The sequence below is a fragment of the Gossypium hirsutum genome, chromosome A12 (assembly GCF_007990345.1).
Source record: "Gossypium hirsutum isolate 1008001.06 chromosome A12, Gossypium_hirsutum_v2.1, whole genome shotgun sequence".
Lineage (NCBI taxonomy): Eukaryota > Viridiplantae > Streptophyta > Magnoliopsida > Malvales > Malvaceae > Gossypium > Gossypium hirsutum.
Window position 1 is genome coordinate 7,193,069 of NC_053435.1, and position 12,389 is coordinate 7,205,457.

Below are 12,389 nucleotides of genomic sequence, written 5' to 3' on the forward strand. Positions count from 1 at the left end.
ACAATTTTGATTTCTATTGCACCGTACAAAATATGTCTAATATGTAGTAATCATTTTCCTAAGGTAATTATCTAATTATTGATTCAACAAATTTAGGAAAAGAAAATTACTTCTAAAATTCTCTCTTCCCATATATATAATCCTCCATTTGGTTTATTTTTTTTACGAGATCCCAGTTTTATAAATGTGCCTAAATTCAAGCATCCCTCTAAATCACGCGCTTATGTCTTTATCCCTCAAATAAAAATAAACCCAAACAAAAAGAAGGAAAAAGAATTAGAATAAGATGCATGCCACAAAGCAGAGCAGCAATTTAACAATAACCCATAATTAATTCAATCGCAATTCAAAAGTAATCCTTTCGTAAATAAATTCTTAAGCCCACCTTCCCTACCAAATAAATCTACCCAAATATTTGAAAAAAAATTCATGTTATATAGCCATTTTTTTCTTCGTCGTTGTCTTTTCTATGTTGCAGGAGCTTTAGGGATGACAGGTTTCAAAGAGAATAAAGCTTTCTGCGTTGCAGTAGAGTTACATCAACTGTCGGACCAACAACTTTAGATCATCTGGGCTGTTGGATTCGTCTTCCGATAGTGCCATTAAATGCTCAGCTGCCATTTTCTGGCTTTTCCTCCATGGCCTTTGTTCTTTAATCAGCTTGCTCCTTGGCTCTCGCTTTTCTTCCCTGATCTTCTTTTTGTTCTCCACTTTTTTTACTAACTGACAATTTCTCACTTGTTTGACTCACAATTCTTGTTATCATAATCACATATCACCTGTTAAGATAAATGTTGTTTGTTAAGTTAGTTACTAGTAGTTAATATGGTTAGTGATGTTATTATTGTTGTTAGCAACAATATTCCTTGTAGTATAAATACTTTAGCTCAAGTATTTTCATGAGGAAAAAGATTCAATGAAAATTGAAACTTTAAGCATTCTATTTCTATCTTTATTGCATTGTTTAACACGGTATTGGAGCTCTCTCTCTTTTTACGGATTTTTGAGGACCTGTGGAGCATTCATGGCTGTTCCCACTGCACCAACAATGGTTTTTGATTTAGTTTTTGATAGTCGTTTCTTTTTCGCCAAGAAAATTAATATTCTTTTTGATGACTCTAATTATCTACTATGGCGCCAACAGGTACTTTTTGTAATAAAAACTAACAAGTTGCAACGTTTTCTTGATCCTCAAACTGTTGTTCCTCTATCTATGATTTCTAATGAAAACGGTGTGCTTCAAGAAAATCCTACTTTAGTGTTGTACGAGCAACAGGACAGTGTGCTTGCATCTTGGCTTCTTTCTTTTGTTAGCCAAAGTGTGTTACGTAAACTTATTAGCATGGATTCCAATGCATAAATATGGAATACACGTACTACTATATATGGTAGTAAGACCAGGTATAGGTTAATGTTCTAGAGACGTACTCTCCATTCCCAGCATAAGAGAGTTTTATCAATGAAAGATTTCTTGATAAAGGTTAAAAGCTACTGTGATAGTCTTGCTAGTTATGGTGAGATCAATAGTGAGCATGAGCATGTTATTGCCATTCTCAATGGTTTCTCTCCTGAGTATGAATAAGTTATAACTGTCATAACAACAAATCAATTACCTTCTAGAGTTCAGAATATTACTACTATGCTTATTGATGCTGAAGCACGAATGTAATCTAATGTAGTTGAGATTCCTAGTTTAGCAAATACGGTTACTCATCAACAGACTATTTCAATGGTAGATAGTGATTCAACTCCTACTTCGACTTCTTCACGTGGTGGGGACGTAGTCGTATGTTTGGCTCTCGTATTTAGTACCAGTTTTATGGAAAAACATGGCATCTTATTGATCATTGCTATCATAGGTTTGATGCTATTTATAATAGTACTGGTTATCGATATCTACAAGCAAATGTGTGTATGTTTGGTAATGGATCACCAATGCCATCATGGGTGCTTTGATTTAGCTTACCAATATCTTCTCTGGCAGTGGTTCCATATGGAAATTGGGTTTTCTCACTTTCTCCAACTCCTAAAAAATGTATGGTTCAACCCATTTTGTGCAACATCGTAGCCTAGAAGTGCTTCAACAGCTACTCCCGTCTTTAGTCCTAATCCTTAAGCTTATGTTGCTACGTCTAACACTGTTGTAGATAATGCTTGGTATCCAGACTCTGGTGCCACATATCATGTCACTCACTCTACTTCAATAATGGAACAAAGCACTTCATACAATGACCCAAGTAAAGTGTATGTAGGTAATGTATCTTTCTTACTTGTTTTCCATATTGGTCAAATATCTTTACTTACTTATTCTCGTACATTGTATATGAGGTCCCTCTTGTTTATGCCTGGTATTACTAAAAGTTTTTTCATACTAAATTTCAAGTGCGTGATGTGCAGAATGAAGATGTGCTTCTTCAAGGATTAGTTCATGATGGTATCTACAAATTGGATTTAAATGTTGTTGTCAAATCTACTGTACCTACTACTTCAACACAATGTCTTACTTTTGTCAAATTCGCTCCTTTAGCTATATAGCATGCTAGACTAGGGCATTCATGTTAGCTACACTTAAGAAAGCTTTGACTCATTGTAATGTACATGTGTGTGATAATAAAAATTTGGTTGGTTGTGTTGCTTGTCATCTGGGCAAAGAACATAAATTGTCTTTTTCTGCTTCTAAATCTGAATACACTGCTCCTCTTCAGATGGTGTCTATAGATGTTTGGGGGCTAGCTCCAGTATGTTCTAATGGTTTCTCTTATTATGTTGTTTTTACAGATGTTTATACTAGATATACATGGCTTTATTTTTTTGAAGAAAAATTCAAATGTTGCTGCAGTTTTTCCCCAGTTTCACCAATAAGCTAAAAGAATACTTGGGGTCAAATTAAAAGTACTTTGGAGGGAGTGAGTTTCAAGCATTGAAATGGTATCTGTCACAAAGAGGTATCTTTCACAGGCTCACGTGTCTTTACACCTCTGAGCAAAATGGTATTGTTGAGCGAAAACACAGACAAGTTATGGAATTTGGTCTCTCCATGCTGGCTCATACATGCATGCACTTGACTTACAGGTATGAAGCTTTTAGTAGTGCAGTTTATCTGATAAACAAGTTACCTTCTTTATTCCTAGGTAGTATCTCTCCTTATGAAAAAATTTTTTGTGTTAAACCTGATTATTTGCCACTTAGAGTGTTTGGTTGTTTATGTTTTCCTAACTTAGGCCTTATAACACTAGCAAACTTCAATTTTAATCAGCTCTATGTACATTCTTAGGTTATTCTCCTCAACACAAAGGTTATAGGTGTCGAGATCCTTCAGGTGGGTGTTTGTGTCTCATCATGTCACGTTTCATGAAAATATTTTTCCATTTAAAAATATTTTACATACATCCAAGTTGTCTAGTAGTCCCTCAACTATATCATCTAGTTCTAAATTAGTTATATTCCAATCCTCTTTAGTTGCAAATCAAGTGTCACCTCATGAGTCAAAAATCTATCTTTGCAATATAATACACCAATGAATTAAGCTTCTGTATCAGCCTCTCATAGTGTGTCAACATCTTCACCTTCAAATAATGTGTTACCTATTTCCCATCCACTAACTCAGTGTCCAACTCAAAGTCAACCATCTCAGGCCATTGATACTCATCCTATGGTTACTCGTAGCAAAGTAGGAACCTTTAAACCAAAAATATATGTCATCAAGGTAACTAGTTCATCTAATATTGTGCCCATTGATTGTAACACCCCTCACCCATATCCAACTTCGAGATAGGGTTTGAGGCGTTACCAGACTTAAACATTCACAAACATACAAAACCGGGTCACCAAATTTCACCTAAAATTAAAACTTTTCAAACACATGCATATCGTCCCTTATACATGCCTTCGAAGCCTATAACATACATTGGGGTGGTTCGAGATTAAACCGAGAACTTTGAAAATATTTGGGCAACTTAACCAATTTTTCTTGCTTTGGAGAGTCACACGCCCGTGTGGGTTGGGCCATGCAGTTACACAAGCCCGTGTGGCTTGGGACACGCCCGTGTCCTCAGCCCGTGTAACTCTCTGTTTATGACGTCAGCAACCGTTTAAGGGCACACGGCCAAGGCACACGCCCGTGGCTAGAGGCCGTGTCCTCCATACGTCTGAGACATACGGCCATGTCTTTACTCGTGTGGTCAAAACTTAGGCTAATTTCCAAGCCTTTTTGTCACTTTCACATGCACACTCATACATTTGACCTTGTCATCTTATTAATCACTTATACCATTATGTTATGGTTATTAACTTATACATCAACATCCATGTGGAGGTCACAAACAACTTATTACCATATCACCCAATCATTCCATGACCATGACAGCCTCGAACGGTCCTAAGGCATTCATCGTGTACACATGCCATATACTTCTCATATGTAGCGAACAAGCACAATCACATAACCACATCACAAGACATTCACACATATCATGGATAAATAGGCTTACAAGCCAAAATCATTATAAGCCACATCTCATGGCTATAAACAACATATCAATATAAGCCAATACCTTTGGCTAATCACAACAATAGTCATCATAGAAAAATTAAGTCCATATACATGCCACTCACTTGAAAACATTTAACATACACATATCAATACTCCACGGATAATGGCTCGATAGTGTGATGCTGCCTCCAATGATCTCTAACACCGATTTGACCTGACAAAACTAAAAGAAATGAAAAGGAGGGAGTAAGCTTTAGGCTTAGTAAGCTCGCATGAAAATAATAAGCAATGCGATAACATGCTATTTTCATATTCTTTATATTATTCAAATTCCAGCTAAGCTATTTTCTTGAGTTACAGTCATTAAATTATTTATATCCGGAGCTATGGAACTCAAAATTAAGATTCGTTAATTTTCCCAGAAAATATACTAATATCTATTCTTACCATAAAATTTTCAGAATTTTTGGTTTAGCCAATAAGTGCAGTTTATTATTCAAAGTCTCCCCTATTTTGCAGTTTGACAGCTTCGGCCTTTCTTCACAAAAGTTTATTTATCTCATAGTACGAGACTCGAATAATGTTCCTGTCTCTTTCTCTTGAAAGTAGACTCATTGGGGATTTCATTCATATGATTCTTAACTCATAATTATTTTTTTGCAATTGCTAGTGATTTTCCAAAGTCAGAACAGCGGATTCCAAACTCATTTTGACTCTGTCTCATGAGAATTTGAATATCTCATAATATTAAATCTTTTTCTTGTAACGTTTCTTCTATGTGAAACTAGACTCAATAAGATTTCATTTCATATTTAATTCAATCTCTAACTCAATTTCCACTATTTTTGGTGGATTTTCAAAGTAGGACTAGTGCTGCTATCCAATTCTATTTTGGTACAATATAATGTTCACTACCATAAGATCATTTCCAACTAATCATGAACTTACCATTTCATGGATCCCTTACTCATTTTTCACAATAGAGCTCAATATAAACGTCATTATTTCTCATGGGCATACTTAGTCATACATCCCAAGTATAGGATAATTCCCTATCACATGCACTCAACCATCAAATTAGTTTCATGACAAAACATCATAGTATTAATCTTAGTTGAGCTCAACGATTCAAGAATTTCCATTCTCATTTGTCATTTTGATCCCGTTGAATTTCTCGAGAATCTCGATGGATAACCATTTACCATCAAATCATACAAGTGATCATTTTTAAGCACGCACTCCCGCGAACCTCGCATCTTACGGCGAGATTACCAGTCCAGGCTAAATCCCCCGAAATATAAACTCATAGAGTGATGTCGAGATTACCAGTCCAGGCTAAATCCCTTGTGACGACAAACACCCTCAATGAGCTCGGATCTGAATTACCAGTCTAGGCTAAATTCAGACCCTAATTCGGATTACCTGTCCGGGCTAAATCCTTTTACACATATTCTTCGGGAGGCTAGATCACTTTAAGAACATCCGTCTGAGCTAGATCCTTTTTATTCCGAGATCAACAGATTACCCGTCCAGGCTAAATCCTTTTCTGCAACACATGCAAGATCTCGTATCAATTAAGAATGGCATATCCATCAGATATCTCTTATTCATTCAACCGATACATTTATCATTTTGTCATATTTATTACTAACACATTTCATGGATTTTCATGCCATGATTATATACAACCATCACACATTCATAAAACATGCATTTAGGCATATTAGAGGTTTACTTTAAGTTATTCGAACTTATTCGTCGAAATCTCGTCAAGTACAACCGTGTAGCAATTCATACAACCCATGTAATAGTAATTTAACATTCAATTCATGTAACAATAATTTGCCATTCAATTTCACATGACACAACAAGCATTACATTTTCCATATCATACACACCATTCATCAACTTCTCTAAACATATTAAATCATACAATTTATGCCATATCAATAGAGAATTACAATTCATGTATGGTATTGCATTATTATTAACACACGAACTTACCTCGGATCTAGAAATGGCAATTTACTATTTTAGTCCATAACCTTGTATTTTCTCGAGTTAAGCCCGAATCTCGATTTCCTTGATCTATAATATCACATTTAGCCTACTAATTAGTAACATTATTCATATGGGTCCAAAAATCATATTTTTACAAATTTTCATTTTGGCCCCTAAACTTTCACATATTTGCACTTTTGCCCCAATACTCGTAAAATGATTTTTATTAAGTTTCCTTACATTTTAAGCCTAGCTGAATCATTTTCATAACTATGACAGTCCAAAATTTCCACTAAATCACCCTTTTATGACCAATTTTACAACTTTTACAAAACGGTCCTTTTGGATGTTTTCATCGAAAACCGCTTAGTAAAAGTCATTTATTTAACACCCAACACTCATTTTCTACCATTAGACATTAAAATGCATGCATATTACTCATGGGTAAATTTTTAAACATAAACCCTATCTCAAAATAATGGTAGAAATGAGTAGATCATGTTACCGGGACTTCAAAAATATAAAGAACATTGAAAACGATGTTCGAGATCACTTATAAATGAGCTTGGAAAGCTTGAAAACCCTATCCATGGTTTTTTTCATGAGACATTCGGCCATGAGGAAGAAGATGAGCAAATTTGGCTTATTTTGGCTTTTTAATTCATTTATTACCAATTTACTAAAATGCCCTAAATGAAAATTTTTAAAAACCTATCATACCATGTCCATTTTTGTCCACAAACTTCAAAATGGTCGAATTACCATTTAAGTACCTTTAATTTAAAAACTCATAACAATTAGACACCTCTAACATGTAGAACTCAACTTTTGCACTTTTTACGATGTGCACTCAGCACCATACATGTGACCTAGCTATATTCCATTTATATTATTCAATCTTTCCGAATGTTCAACCGGGATTTCTCTCTCTATTACTTATTTCCATTCTTTCAATAGTCGATTTATGCTTCAAAATCAGCTAAAATATATATAATAGGCTGAAATATAAGAATGTAAATGAAGTTAATGTATTATTTACATACAAACTTACCTTGGTGCAAAATATGAGAATTTTGCAATTTAGTCCAAAATCTTTTCTTTCCCCCGTTCGAGGTCGATTCCACGCCTTTCTTGATCTATAACAACACATTTAGCTCATTTAACACTCATACTATTTATTTCAATCCAAAAATCACATTATGGAAAAATTACATTTTTACCTCCTAACTTGTACAAAATTACGATTTTGCCCCTAGGCTCGGAAACTTAATTTCAGCCCTTATTCTTATGTTTTATGACATTCTGAACATTTTTCTCTTCTATGACAACATCAAATTCTCCTAACTTCAAACATTTATATTCTACCATCAAACATCAAAATACATGCATATCATTCATGGGTAAATTTTTAAACATAAACCCTTACTCGAAATAATGGTAGAAATAGGCAGACCGAGCTACGAGGATTTTAAAAATGTAAAGAACATTAAAAACGGGGCTTGAATGCACTTACTATTGAGCTTGAAAGCTTGGAAAAACCCTAGCTATGGAGAACATGTAAGTTTCGGCCAAGCTTAAATGAAGATGAACACATTTTTGTGTTATTTTTCCCATTTTATTTCATTTAATATACAAATGACCAAAATGCCCTTACTACTAAACTTTCTAAAAATTTCATCCATGTCCAAATTTTTGTCCATATAAAGTATAATGGTCTAATTGCCATTTAAGGACCTCTACTTAAAACCCCCATTTCAATCAAGTACTTTATGAACTAGAACACACACATTTTTCACCTATTTCAATTTAGTCCTAAACGTTAAATTAAACACCCAATCGATAAAATTTCGCAACGAAATTTTCACACAATTATGCAATCATAATATAAACACTAAAACTAAATCAAAATAATATTTTTTTTCAACATCGGATTCGTGGTTTTGAAACCACTGTTCCGTTTTGGCCCTAAATCGGGCTGTTACAACTCTCCCCCCTTTAGGGATTTTCGTCTCTGAAAATCTTACCGGTAAAGAGATTTGGTTACTGTTTTCTCATGGCTTCATCCAGTTCCCACGTAGCTTCTTCTACTCCATGTCTTTACCATAACACTTTCACTAAAGCTATACTTTTCTTTCTCAACTGTTTTACTTCTCGAGCCAAAATCTTAATCGGTTCCTCATCATAGGTCATGTCCGATCGAATCTTAATTTCTGTTGGAGAAATCAGATGTGAATGATTAGAACGATAACGTCGCAACATTGATACATGAAACACGTTATGAATTCTTTCTAATTCTGCCGGTAATGCCAACCGATATGCCACTGATCCAATCCTCTCAATAATCTCGTACGGCCCAATAAAACGCGGACTCCACTTGCCTTTTCGGCTAAATCTCAGAATCTTCTTCCATGGTGACACCTTCAATAACACTTTATCACCCACCTGAAATTCAATCTCTTTTCTTTTTAAATCCGCATATGACTTTTGTCGATCTGAAGCAGCTTTCAAGCAATCACGAATTATTTTTACTTTCTCTTTGATTTCTTTAACTAAATCAACTCCGCGAATCTGTTTCTCACTAAGTTCGGTCCAATATAAAGGAGTCCGACACTTGCGACCATACAAGGCTTCGTACGGTGCCATCTGTATACTTGACTGAAAACTGTTATTGTAGGCAAATTCAACCAAAGATAGATACTTCTCCCAACTGCCTTCAAATTCTAAAACACAGCATCTAAGCATATCTTCGAGTACCTGGATTACTCTTTTTGACTGACCATCTGTTTTGTGGATGAAACGCGGTACTAAAATTCAATTTTGTACCCAAAGCTTCTTGTAACTTTTTCCAGAATCTCGAGGTAAATCTCGGATCTCTATCTGATATTATAGACATAGGTATCCCCTGCAACCTCACAATTTCAGCAATATATAATTCAGCTAATTTATCAAGTGAGTAATCGGCACGTACCGGTATAAAGTGAGCCAACTTTGTTAACCTATCAACCACTACCCAGACAGCATCCTTCTTTTTAGGAGTCAGAGGCAAACCGGTTACAAAATCCATGGTAATCCTATCCCATTTCCACTCAGGTACCATTACCGGTTGGAGTAATCCTGAAGGCACTTGATGCTCAGCTTTTACTTGTTGACAGATCAAACGTCAAAAATTTCGAACGAAATTTTCACGAAATTATTCTGTGAAATCGTAGACCATAAAAATATAATAAAAATGAATTTTTCCTCATCGAATTTGTGGTCCAGAAACCACTGTTCCGACTAGGCCTTATTTCAAGATGTTACATTGATGGTTCATCTGCTATTGTAACTATTGATATTCATAAAGCAATGAGCTTGTCTCACGATATGGTGCAGTGAACAGTGAGTTACAAGCTCTTCTCATGAATAATACTTGGAGCCTTTACCCTCTCTCACCTTTTAGAAGACCAATTGGTTGTAAGTGGTTGTTCAGAGTAAAGAATAAGATTGATGGGTCTGTGGATAGGTATAAAGCAAGACTAGTGGCTAAGGGGTTCTTTCAACATGCTGATTCTGATTTTTTGATACTTTTAGCCCTGTGGTTCGAGTTGTAACAATACATACTATTTTGGTAATTGGTGTTATTAATGGATGGGTGTTAAGGCAAGTTGATGTGAATAATGCTTTCCTTAATGGCACATTAACTGAGAAAATTTATATGGATCAACCACCAGGTTTTGAGATGCACGAAGCCAGTAGAAAATAGTTTGTGTAAATTAAACAAGGCATTGTATGGTTTAAAACAGACCCCTCGAGTCTAGTTTCATGCCTTGAGGCAAATTTTGGTGAAACACCTTGGTTTTCAAGCTTCTAAAGCTGATCCATCACTATTTTTTCGGTTGACTGATGCCTCAACAATTTTTCTAATGGTGTATGTAAATGATATAGTTGTGACAGGTAGCTCATTTAAAGAAATCAGCCAGGTCATCAAGCAGCTTCACAACAAGTTTTCTCTAAAAGACATGGGTGAACTTCACTTTTTTTTGGGCAGAATCAACTAGCAGTAACCTTCCCCAGGTTACCAGCTGGTGTTACGTACTTTACCACCCCCAGGTTTATTCCTATGCCTTCTCTTTGAAGTTTTTTGTTTGGTGTTATGCTTATGTTTCATGGGGATACTTCTAAATTGCTTGCAATATCAACTGAAGATGAAAGTAAAAAGAAGAGAGGTGACACCAAGGACCATCCCCTAGGCCAGTGGTTCTTGAATTTCTCTGAAGCAGATGAGCTGTTACAACTTGTAGCTGCTCGTCAGCAAGTAAGCAAGCATGATTTACTTCCTAGGATGAGTTTCATATTCGTGAAATGTGAAATGTGAAATGCGAAGCATCTTTATTTTTTCTGCTTCCAGTTACATTTGGTTTGTTCACAAACTTGTTCACCCACGTCTTTTCAAAATAATTGGACCATTATCACATAGAGATGTCAAGAAATTCAAATGTTTGGATATTTTAACTGGAATGTGTAGGTACAAGCTCATATTGCTAAGCTCAGACGACAAATTAGCTTGACTGACGGGCAGAATCAACAGTTCAAACCACTCTGAATAGTGAACTTACAGTAGTCCTGGAAATTTTGAGACTTCCACTTCCAGTTTAAACTGATTTCGCGGCAAAGGCACGTGATAGCATAGTAATGTAACTGAGATATGTATTTTCTAAGACTTTGCTGAGTTTTGTCTTGTTTTCTTCCTTTTCATGGCTTTTGAGCTCTGTACTAATAAAAGCATGGGAAAAGGAACAGTATCCACTCTTTCTTTCTTTAATAGAAGGTAAATTCACTAATTGAAAAACACCTGTTTCTGCCTAGTGCTCCTTGAAGATATACAAGTATATACTGCCTGAAAGTAAAATGTAGTGGAAAATAAGAACTAGTCTGATAAGATGCGGTGCTACAGTTCACTGTCATGCTAGGGAAACTCATGACAATGATTTAGTCTAATCCCAAAAGACTAAGAGTTTAAAATGGCAATAAGTTATTTCTGAGGGACAGAGGAACAAACCAAGAACTATGGGCACAATATTTTAACTATTAAATGTAAAATAAGCACGTTGATAAAGATTACAATCATGTCTTCTATAAATATGACCAGCTAAGAAAAATTCATATCATCTTCTTTTTGCTTTTAATTGTCTTCGTGTGTTACTTCTGAGGCACCTCAAACCCTCTACTTGATTAGTTACTTTTGTTTCAATGTTACCTTGAAAGTGGTAGAATTTGGCTTTCAAACTTGTATCATTGTCTACTAGACTGCCATTTATTTCTTGCACTTGAAAGGTGTCATTAGATCTGAAATTTTCAATAAAGCTGCCTGATCAAAGGGCTCTCCCTGGATACTTAAATCAGTCCTTGTGAATGCTCTTTTAAATTATTGTAAATGGAAATGGGGTCGTCAACTCTAGCATTTGGATAGGTCTATTCATTGTTGTCAATATGATTCTATTGTCATTATCATCTAAGTTTTGCAAATACATTGTACAGCCCTATATATATCCTTCTGTATTTTTCAAACACTCCTCTACTTGTATTTTTGAACAAATATGATGACTATTTTGGTCGAATTAATTGTTCCATTATAATGGACTAGGTCGATAAATTGATTCCCCATCTTATCATTTGAGGATTATTAATATTAGGAATAATACTAATAAAATTAATAATTCTTAATAATATATAATCCAACAACGATAACACTAATTTACTACATGACAATAATAATTACATACAACATATTTAAGAATAATTTTTTAATAACACTAACAACATAATCTTGGAAAAAAAAACTCATACAATAAATTGAGTTCTATTTCAAAAGTTTTAAGTGTTTTCATCGATTTAGGGTTTGAATGTGTGAAAGGAT

General features: G+C 35.0%; 1 long non-coding RNA gene across 1 annotated transcript; it reads left to right on the forward strand.

The window, feature by feature from the left end:
• The first annotated feature begins 10,322 nt into the window (after window positions 1–10,322).
• LOC121210849 (uncharacterized) lies at window positions 10,323–11,394 on the forward strand. The gene is made up of 3 exons (XR_005906095.1): window positions 10,323–10,582; window positions 10,678–10,787; window positions 10,998–11,394. It is a non-coding gene; the product is annotated as an uncharacterized lncRNA (long non-coding RNA).
• Window positions 11,395–12,389: the final 995 nt, after the last annotated feature.